Source organism: Micropterus dolomieu, linkage group LG11 (assembly GCF_021292245.1).
Source record: "Micropterus dolomieu isolate WLL.071019.BEF.003 ecotype Adirondacks linkage group LG11, ASM2129224v1, whole genome shotgun sequence".
NCBI lineage: Eukaryota > Metazoa > Chordata > Actinopteri > Centrarchiformes > Centrarchidae > Micropterus > Micropterus dolomieu.
The window spans coordinates 5,420,217-5,428,889 of record NC_060160.1 but is presented as its reverse complement, the minus strand read 5'-3'; the positions used below and the strand labels follow the sequence as shown (position 1 = coordinate 5,428,889).

At 40.7% G+C, this 8,673-nt stretch overlaps 1 protein-coding gene and 1 long non-coding RNA gene across 1 annotated transcript; one reads left to right on the top strand and one right to left on the bottom strand.

Annotated features, from left to right (window-relative positions):
* The window catches only part of gfra4a (GDNF family receptor alpha 4a), a 187,664-nt gene that overhangs the window by 25,993 nt on the left and 152,998 nt on the right, over nucleotides 1-8,673 (top strand).
* LOC123979551 lies at nucleotides 2,322-7,226 on the bottom strand. Its single transcript, XR_006827251.1, has 3 exons — nucleotides 7,115-7,226; nucleotides 6,946-7,024; nucleotides 2,322-3,016 (listed from the first exon to the last, which is right to left on the bottom strand). It is a non-coding gene; the product is annotated as an uncharacterized LOC123979551 (long non-coding RNA).

Sequence of the window (8,673 nt, the reverse complement as noted above, 5' to 3'; positions counted from 1 at the left end):
ATATATACAGTGAGGAAAATAAGTATTTGAACACCCTGCTATTTTGCAAGTTCTCCCACTTAGAAATCATGGAGGGGTCTGAAATTGTCATCGTAGGTGCATGTCCACTGTGAGAGACATAATCTAAAAAAAAAATCCAGAAATCACAATGTATGATTTTTTAACTATTTATTTGTATGATACAGCTGCAAATAAGTATTTGAACACCTGTCTATCAGCTAGAATTCTGACTCTCAAAGACCTGTTAGTCTGCCTTCAAAATGTCCACCTCCACTCCATTTATTATCCTAAATTAGATGCACCTGTTTGAGGTCGTTAGCTGCATAAAGACACCTGTCCACCCCATACAATCAGTAAGAATCCAACTACTAACATGGCCAAGACCAAAGAGCTGTCCAAAGACACTAGAGACAAACTTGTACACCTCCACAAGGCTGGAAAGGGCTACGGGGAAATTGCCAAGCAGCTTGGTCCACTGTTGGAGCAATCATTAGAAAATGGAAGAAGCTAAACATGACTGTCAATCTCCCTCGGACTGGGGCTCCATGCAAGATCTCACCTCGTGGGGTGTCAATGATCAGAACTACACGGGAGGAGCTGGTCAATGACCTGAAAAGAGCTGGGACCACCGTTTCCAAGGTTACTGTTGGTAATACACTAAGACGTCATGGTTTGAAATCACGCATGGCACGGAAGGTTCCCCTGCTTAAACCAGCACATGTCAAGGCCCAAGTTTGCCAATGACCATTTGGATGATCCAGAGGAGTCATGGGAGAAAGTCATGTGGTCAGATGAGACCAAAATAGAACTTTTTGGTCATAATTCCACTAACCGTGTTTGGAGGAAGAAGAATGATGACAATGACCCGAAGCACACAGCCAGGATAACCAAGGAGTGGCTCTGTAAGAAGCATATCAAGGTTCTGGCGTGGCCTAGCCAGTCTCCAGACCTAAACCCAATAGAGAATCTTTGGAGGGAGCTCAAACTCCGTGTTTCTCAGCGACAGCCCAGAAACCTGACTGATCTAGAGAAGATCTGTGTGGAAGAGTGGGCCAAAATCCCTCCTGCAGTGTGTGCAAACCTGGTGAAAAACTACAGGAAACGTTTGACCTCTGTAATTGCAAACAAAGGCTACTGTACCAAATATTAACATTGATTTTCTCAGGTGTTCAAATACTTATTTGCTGCTGTATCATACAAATAAATAGTTAAAAATTCATACATTGTGATTTCTGGGTTGTTTTTTTTTTTAGATTATGTCTCTCACAGTGGACATGCACCTACGATGACAATTTCAGACCCCTCCATGATTTCTAAGTGGGAGAACTTGCAAAATAGCAGGGTGTTCAAATACTTATTTTCCTCAGTGAGTGAGTGTGTGTGTGTGTGTGTGTGTGTATATAATATACAATATACACACAGCACATAACAGTAGTAGTAGGGCGGCTGTGGCTCAGGAGGTAGAGCGGGTTGGCCGTTAATCGGAAGGTCGGCAGTTCAATCCCTGGCTCCCCCTGGTTGCGTGTCGAAGTGTCCTTGGGCAAGATACTGAACCCCGAATTGCCCCTGGCGGCTATTCCGCCAGCGTATGAGTGAGTGTGAATGTTAGTTTCCGTTTGAGTAAATTTTTGAATGTGTGTGACTGGTGAATGCAGATGTAGTGTAAAAGCGCTTTGAGTGGTCGAAAAGACTAGAAAGGCGCTATACAAGTACGGAGCATTTACATTTACATTTAGGGTGTAAGATGCAGGCAGGAAGTGCATACATGGAACGCCACAACCAGGTAGCTGTCATAGTGTACAGGAACATCTGCCATGAGTATGGGCTGGAAGTCCCAAGGTCAAAATGGAAGACACCTCCTAAGGTAGTTGAGAATGACCGAGCTAATGTCCTGTGGGACTTCAAGATCCAGACTGACAAACTGGTGATGGCTAACCAACCAGACATCGTGTTGATCGACAAACAGCAGAAGAAGGCTGCAGTGATAGATGTGGCAATCCCAAGCGACAGCAACATCAAGAAGAAGGAACACGAGAAGCTTGAGAAATACCAAGGGCTGAAAGAGGACCTAGAAAAGATGCGGAAAGTAAGAGCAACAGTGGTGCCAGTGGTAATCAGAGCACTGGGGACTGTGACCCCCAAACTGGGAGAGTGGCTACAGCAGATTCCAGGTAAAACATCAGAGGTCTCTGTCCAGAAGAGTGCAGTCCTAGGAACAGCTAAGATACTGCGCATAACCCTCAAACTCCCAGGCCTCTGGTAGAGGACCCGAGCTTGAGGATGACACATACCACCCCGCAAGGGGTGAGAGGGGGATTTTTTTCTCACCTGATCTGATGCAATGCTACTATCTATATCTATCTATCTATCTAGCCGTCCGCAGGGCGCAGCTGGCGTTGGGAGGCTTGGACTCTTATCACAACTGCTTGCAGTTCTACTTTATTTTTTATTCTTTCTCTTTATTAATTTATTACTTTAGATAGATACATTGGATGGAAGAGTTTTTGTAAAATGTAACAAGATAAATTTGGATGCATTTGTGCCCAATCACCGCGTCATGCAATTGCCCAAGAATTTAAATAATAATGAATTATATTAAATTCATAATTTAATTTGTGTTAAAAAGAGAAAGTAATTGCAGCACAGTAGTGGGCATGTCATGACTTTGTTGTTGTACTGATTCTAAAAAATATATATTTTAGGGGTATTGTCACATTATTGAAGTGATATGATGGAACATTTGCACAGGTTATATCCCACCTGAATTCTGTTGTTCAGGACATTTTACAAATCCTGTAAAACACTCATTCAAATGACTGAATGTAAATTAATAAATATAATTCTGTGCAATGTTTTGATGTGGCAGTATGGACAAAGTAAAGAAGGACAGGTGTGCAGTTTAGCTTATTGTCAGTACTAGTTGAACAGTTGAGTTAACAGACCTTACAGCAGACAGCCAGAGTATCGGACTCCTTCTGATAGTGCACTGAGCCAGGAACTGGATTCCTCCTTGGATCTGCAAACAGCATGTCAGTGACATAGGACAGCTCAGGTTACACTTTACTGGAGTAGCATAGGGCAACAGCAAACATACACACATCAAATCTTAATGCCGCTGGCCTGAAAGGATTCCTAATAAAAAGTGTTAAAAGTAGGACTGTAATGTCGGTACAATGCCAAAGCATTGCAATGCAAAGCTTCTCGGGCCCTATTCATAGTTTTCAGTCACGTGACACGTGCGGTGACCTGGAGGGCAAAACATAGACCAACATAGCGGCTCACACTGTGACTCCTCTGTAGAGACGCCGCAAAAGCAGTCAAATTTTATTTGGATCACCTTTCAACTTAAGAAAAAGAAAGATATGAACACAAACTGCAAGTGTTGGGCATATCTGATCCATCCGAGCGTTTTCCTTGGAATGTGACGTCAGGTGAAAACTATGAATTCTTTTTGTTCTCATTATTTTATCTCCTATATATATATATATATATATATATATATATCAAAACAAATGATAACGCACATCTAGTGGCCATTCACATACACTGGGCAAGCACGTACCGCGCTGGGCATACGTGTGTAAACAGGAAGTAGTGACTAAGTGTTATTTGCACAGTTCAAAATATTAGGTAATATTAGTAGGTAAAATTTTTCCTATTCTACTTGGATCTCATGACACTTTCTTTCTATTTTTCTCTGCTAAAAAGTGTTTGTGCAGCATAAACCTTAAGGTCGGTTGAACATTTCACCCATTAGTCAGGTACATATAATGACAATCTCTGACCTCAAGGTGATGCTGTAAAAATCAAGTTCTCATTCCTGCAATAATCTCAAAAAGGCTTGGTTCTGAGTCAAATTTTTTTATGATTTTGCCATTACCAGCAACATTAGACAGTTTAGCCAGCGGATATTTATAATAGTGAATGATTTATCGGTCGGCCAATGCCTGCACGAGGCAGATTGTTACTGAGCTGCTGTGGAACGATGTCAGCGCTCGAGTTTTTGGAAGGTGGTGAAATTGTTTGGAGCCCGTACTAAACACGTTTCTCCTAAATGTCAGATCTGATCAAACAGCATTAGTGGCTAGCGTTAAAAAAAATAAATATATATATATATTTTTCCCCGTGCTTGCAAAGTGGGCCCTGATTTATCTCTGGATATATAACACCAATACAATATGTATATAAGCAAACAAATTTGGGGGGGGAGTGCCCCCCCCCCCCCAAGAAAATGTTTATGTTTTCCAATAAAGAAATATGCAATTCCTCATAATTTTGGAACATTGTTATTACCACATCTGTGAATAATTAGTTGGGTGGGTTTGAATTATAACCATTAGATCTGGAAAAATTCATGTGGTTAGTTTTGATGCTCTCCACAATGATTTTACATTCACGGCGCAGCACCAAGCTGTTTTGAGCCTCGCCACCTTAATGGCAGGAAAACCCTGTTAATATGACCTCAGAATCATTACACATAGGACTGTTCATGTTTGCCTTTTGTGTCTTAATTTACTGCTTTCTACATTTGTAGAAATTAACATAAAAAATAGGCAACATGAGAACCACATCCCTTGTATAATTACAAGCATTTTATTTGTACATTAAAATCCAAAAGAACAACCTCATCATTAGCTTAAATTGACTAGTTTGCATCCCTAATTTGCTTTAATGATACTAACCTCAGCTCCTCCATGGTCAACACCTTCCTTTCATTATAATTTAATTTAACTATCGAGATGTACAGTATGTGTACAGGACAGAGCTGTAACCTGACAACTTAATGCTGATCTTATCTTCTGCTAACTTTCCCCGTCACTGTCTGCCGCTCTCTCTCACACATTCGCTCGTCCTTTGAAGAATGAGTAGAGAGAGAGAGCAATGCGTTGAGTGACCGAGTGACCACCCATGGTGGTGGGAGGGTCATTAGGGGTCTATAGCTTGATTTATACTCCTGCCTAGGGTCTACATGCGTAGCTACGCCGTAGCCAGGCATTTATACTTGTGCGTCCGTCAATCTGCAATTACACCCCCAAACACTAGTTGGCAGTAGCGCTACAGCGTCCACTGTGTTGACCTTTGCTGACTGAGCAGGCTAACTTCCGGTTTAGCCCTCCGCTAACGTGAATGGGGGTAAAATTGTAAACGTGCAGCTGGTGTAGACTTTTAAAATGTTATTGACCGAATGGATCACATTCTGATGTGAAATGAGTCATTTCGCTCGGGTTGTGACGCTCAAATATATTGATCCACTGTGTTACATCCGCCGTTTTGGCAGGTAGTAAAAGTTACTTCAAAGCACGCAGTTGTCCTGTTTGCCTCACAGCCATTTATAATTCTCAAAACTAAACTAATCCCCTTCAGAGCTATCAGACCTGAGGAATCTCAGACAGCAGAGATTCAGCTGATAGGAAAATACTAAAGCCCCATCCACACTACTCCGCTTTTGTTTAAAAACTGAGTTTGAAAACGAATACGATCTCGGTCCACAGCAGCGCTTTAGCTGTGTATAAGAGTTGATCCCCGTCTACATCAAAACAACTGAAAACGCACATCTAGTGGCCGTTCACATGTGTGTGGAGAGGGGTGTGAAGAGACACTTCACAACATGCAATATTAGGTTCACGAGAACGAGACAAAAAGATCCTTAAACAGTGTTTTTAAGATATCCTCAATGCTGAAGATACATGAGCGTCTGGTGGAACCCCAGACCATTAAACACTTCATTTCCTGCATTCTGGTGAAAGTTTCTGCACCAATTTCTGGTGGAAATGTTTTATTTACGTAAGGAAACACAAACTTCAGGGAGCACGTGACATTTTAATATAAATATAATAGAATCTCAGTGAGTGTAGCTCTCAGGCATTCTGTGCTGCTTTCAGATCTCTTTCTCCTCTAGATCTACTTTTCTCATGTAATATCATCCCTGCTGAGGCAACACACATGCAGGCATGATTTAGTCTTCCCTCCTCTTTTGTCATGTTCACAGGGAGAGAACGGAAAACTTCGCCAAAAAGTGGGAAAGTTCACATTTTGGGGTCATTTTTTATTTTAAGTTCCTTTTTTTGGACAGTGCACATTTGTTTCATCTATATTTTAATTGCACTGCATGTTTTCTTAGTGTGCAAATAAACTTTTCTAAAGGCATTTTCATTTGTTATTTAACTGCAAGATATATTTCAGAAAGTTTTTAACAAATTGTGCTTTAAAAAAGTGGTGTAGCGTCCCCAGTGTAACTGATACCTATGCATGAAGCAGATGGTCTATATGGTGAAAGAAAAACAGAATACAGACGAAGAAACACACCAGAATATATTTTGCATGGACCAACAACGAGCTGGAACTATTACTGAATGTAACACGGGAGTTTAAAGTGACTGTGGCGGTGGAAAACAGACTTGGAGTCGACGCAAAGTAACCGACGACATACACAGTACAAGTGTAGAAGGCTGCAAGTGTTATTTGCACAAAACAAAATATTTTAATAAAACTACCATATCAAAAACTCCGTCAGTAGCATCGTGTTTCTGCTTTGCATTAGTTATAAGACCCAATCAGAAAGCCAAACTTGAGCGTCTGCGTCACCGTTTTGCCCATCTGCATTAAAAAGTAACTGTATTAGTCTGGACGGGAGGTGCAAACATAGCAGAAGGTCTCAACGCAGTAGTGTGGATGGGGCCTAAGGTCATACGTTAATTAACTGAAGCTGTTCTGCTTAACACACAGTACTATTAACTTTACTTACTGAGATAAGTTGATTAAATAATTTAGTAATTTAATTCAGTAATTTAATCACTGTTCGAAAATGGTATCAAATATTGATTTTTCAAGGTATTGTATCGAAGAAAGAACGAAACACGAAACAGTACTTTACTTGAGTACAGTTATTGGCTACTCTACCCACCTCTGTTCATGGTCCAATAAATCTGAATTTAACAAACTTACCACATAACGAAATGTTACATTTTCCTACAAAATCCAGAAGTTTTATTGTCCTGCCCATCCATGTGGTCCTCAAAGGAACCTGATGGCAGAGAGAAGATTCATTACAGTGATATTCCACAGGGTCTTCCATTGCTCAAAGTGAACAACAGTCCAGGTCAGTTATCATTACCCGGGATCCAATGGCACGATACAGGCGACTAATTTGGTCAAAAGTCTGTTCCTCCCACACCACCCAGCTCATGGAAACAGTGATTTTTGGGGCTGTTGGATGAAACGAATATGTAAGTTGGAAGAATTCCTCATATTTTATATTTAGTATGACTAGGGATGCATCGAAATGAAAATTCTTGGCCGAAGCCAAGTCGAATATAATGAAAGATTTTTCCATTTATTTTGCCAATTTTTTTTTACCACTGCATAAATTAAATAGTCAACATGTGCTTTTTCCTCAGTGTTTCCCCACAGGATTTGGAGAGACTATGGTGGGTGGGTCCGGGGCCTGAAATGGTCCGGTGAAGTAAATTACATGTGTCCATTTACTTTTAATGTAATATGTTTTCTACTTTCTGTGAATATAATCCAATTAATCTTATTTCCATCCTGTATAGACACCCTATTTTGAAAACCGGACGTTGACACGTGTATCCTCGCACTGAATTCATCAAGTCCGACCCACTTTGATGTGTGTCTAACACACTTCTCTGCCCTTCTATTTCAGCAGTTACCCGCACAAAACCCTACGCAGAGTCGCAGTCTAACACACTTCTCTGCTCCTCCATTCCAGGAGTTACTTTGCGAAAATCCTATAGTGACAGTGTCTGCCCCCCGACCATCGAAATTATTTAAAAAGGTAAACAGAAGAGGAGCTGTACATAAAAACCTCATAAAAATTAAAACCACAAGTGCTATATTGCAAATGAATAGGAAAATTAAATGTGGACTCTTAAACGTCAGATCTCTCTCCTCTAAAGGTGTACTAGTAAATGAACTAATATCAGATTATGATATTGATTTATTTTGTCTTACTGAAACCCGCTGGGTGATGGAGAATATGTTAGCCTAAATGATTCCACCCCTCCCAGTCATATTAATACTCACATTCCTCGAAGCACAGGCCAAGGAGGTGGAGTTGCAGTTATCTTCGACTCTAGCCTACTAATCAGCTCTCAACCTAAACTAAATTATAACTCATTTGAAAGCCTTATTCTTGGTCTTTCACACCCAAGTTGGAAATCACTGCAACCAATTCTCAGAGTTTTTGTCAACTTTAGTCCTTAAAATGGACAAAGTTATTATTGTATGGGATTTTAATATTCATGTGGACGTTGAGAATGACAGCTTCAGTACTCCGTTTAACTCTCTGTTAGATTCCATTGGTTTCTCTCAGAGTGTTCATGAAGCGACCCACTGTTTTAACCACACCCTCGACCTTGTTCTGGTATATGGTATTGAAATTGAACATTTAACAGTGTTCCCACAGAATCCCTCTTTATCTGACCACTGTTTGATAACTTTTGAGTTTGTATTGCTGAACTACACGCCATTGGGCAAAAATTTCTGCCTGTCTGTCTGATAGTGCTGTAGCTAAATTTAAGGATGCGATTCCATCAGCTCTAAATTCATTATCAGATCACAAAGTAACGGAGGACTCCTATGCTAATTTCAGTCCCTCCCAAATCGATCATCTTGTTGATAGTGCTGCAGGCTCACTGCGAATGACACTCGACT